At 52.1% G+C, this 2,219-nt stretch overlaps 1 long non-coding RNA gene across 1 annotated transcript; it reads left to right on the top strand.

Annotated features, from left to right (window-relative positions):
* Nucleotides 1-408: 408 nt before the first annotated feature.
* Nucleotides 409-1,996, top strand: LOC122160178. Its single transcript, XR_006168743.1, has 3 exons — nt 409-507; nt 664-1,622; nt 1,744-1,996. It is a non-coding gene; the product is annotated as an uncharacterized LOC122160178 (long non-coding RNA).
* Nucleotides 1,997-2,219: the final 223 nt, after the last annotated feature.

Raw genomic sequence — 2,219 nt, 5'->3', positions numbered from 1 at the left:
GGGAGCGGTGGGGTGCGGGGTTCGGCAGTGGGGTGCCACGGGAACGTCCGTCCCCGCTTCCATCCGTTTAGCATTCCCTGGCTAAGGAACGAACGGAGCGCCCTGTAATGAAGGTTTATTCTGATTTCTGTATTGCTGTGGCTAGAGCTGGTGGAGAGCATGACGCGCAAGGGGATCTGACAGCTTCAGAAGTGGGTGCCGAAGGAGTTCCGAAGGAGGCGTTAGCTCTTGCTAGCAGGTAATCTCGTCTTGAAACTGTTGGGTCTTCCCTGGTCCGACATCCAGGACAGTCTTGAAACAGAAAAAAAGTCACCGCTGACGTCTGTGATGGGCTCACTAAGAGCAAAACAGGACGCCTGCAGGAAAGCATGATAGAGTCCCCCCAAATTCTCTGTGGTTTCGGGGAGGGCACGCAGATGCACAGCAGGCTGAGACATTCCTGCATCCTTTTCCATCCTTCTCCATTCCCCGTGTTCCCAGCAGGGCAGAGCCGTGTGACACCAAAGGGTAAGTGCCAGGAGCCCCACGAGCACTGAGCTTTTGGCTCTGGTAGGAGACACTCTTCTCCATCTCCAGAAGAGGCAGTTTTTTTATTTTTATTTTTTTATTATTTTATTTTATTATTTTATTTGATTTTTATTTTATTTTATTTTTTCCCCGAAGCTGATGGGTTCCCCGGGATTCCGGTGGCTGTGTGTTCGCTCCTTCCGTTAAGCAGGTACCCGCAGCACATTCCTTCCCGCAGTTTCCTGGTGCCCCTCGCTACCCGGCCGCTGATCCGGCTTGTGCTGAGGCCGCGGCGTGCGGGAGGAACCACCAGGTGGCGACGTCTCTCCGTGCTGCTACTGCGGGCTTTGGTGGCTTTTCCGCCCTTCGCTCAGAAGCAGGAGCAGACGCAGCTTGCTAGCTTGCTGCCTACCGGCACCGCTCAGTGCACGCTGGCAGAGCCGCCCCATGCATTGGAGAGGCAGCTTCCCCCTTTGCAGGAGGCACAGCACTGCTGACCTCATCAGGATCCCACCTCGTGCGTTGACGTGGAATGAAGTCACCGTGGAGCTGGGACCCGGCAGTGAGCTGCAGGGCTGTGTGTGACAAAGAGAGCAACCTGATGGCAGGGGACTGCGAAACCTCCGTGACGTGCTTTGGAGAAATACGTGGTCAGAGGGTGAATACGCAGAGGAGAAGAAATGCTCAGTTTGGGATGAGCTGCCCTGGTTCTGCAGCCCCAACCGCCATCTGTTGCGCTGAGCTCCATCTAGCTCAGGCCATAACTGTGCTCTCACCAGATGTTAGCTTACATGAGCTGCATGTAAAAGTGAACTGGTGCGAGAGCTGTGGCCCGAAGTGCTTTCAGTAGGGTCTGACCTGCCGCAGTGACGACGTGCTAGCCGGCCTCTCGCTGCGGGGATGCGCTCCAGAAGTCGCAGGTGTGTGGCTGGAGCTTGGTCAGTGAGTCAGGATAGGAAATATCTTCCAAAGCTCCAAATAAGACAAAACAAACTGAGCTTTAGCACATGCTCAACCGATTGAGCCTTTGGCAAAGTATGACATGAATTTTCAGGGCTCTCACTGAGGCTGCATCTTGCCTGCTGCGTCCTTCGGCGCCGATCCTCCAGAACAGGGTGAGGAGCTGCTGTGGGATGGCCGTGGGGATGGAATCGTTAGCAATTCCAGATGATGATGGGAAACAGAAGGAGTGAAGAAAAGCCGGATTGATCTATTTATTTATTTTTTTTCCTCCAGAAAGTGGGAATAAAGCTACGAGCGCAGAGCTGGCTGCTCACAGAATATCTGCAGCGTGATTGGCACTAATGCTCTGCAGCCAGTGGGAGAAGATACGTTACCCAAGTAAGTGAAATGAGCACCGAGATGGGGGATATATGATAACTTCTGAAGCAGAAGGAATAAGACCTCAGGCAACAGAGCTCCAAACAGCGCGCTGTCTTTTTTCCATTTCTGAGCCCGTGGTGTTCAATTAACCCCTTTTCTCTGTGCTACTTTCTCTATCCTGCAGGCTTGCAGAGCTTTACCCACCCTTCTGGCTGATGACATGTTAAACACTTGGTTTGCGATCATCAATTTTCTCCTGAAATGATACCCAAAGCTCTGCTGTTTTGATTTAAAGTGATTTCGAGTCTTGTAGTTAACAGTTAAGGATGGTCCTGTCCAAGAGAATCTAACTTGAGGAAGCCATGAAATTTAATTCATTTCTGCAACTT

Source organism: Centrocercus urophasianus, unplaced genomic scaffold (genome assembly GCF_019232065.1).
Source record: "Centrocercus urophasianus isolate 14NV4802_14NV808 unplaced genomic scaffold, USGS_Curo_1.0 seq_17, whole genome shotgun sequence".
NCBI lineage: Eukaryota > Metazoa > Chordata > Aves > Galliformes > Phasianidae > Centrocercus > Centrocercus urophasianus.
Note: the sequence above shows the minus strand (reverse complement) of the source record. Positions and strands in the feature narration are given on the sequence as shown.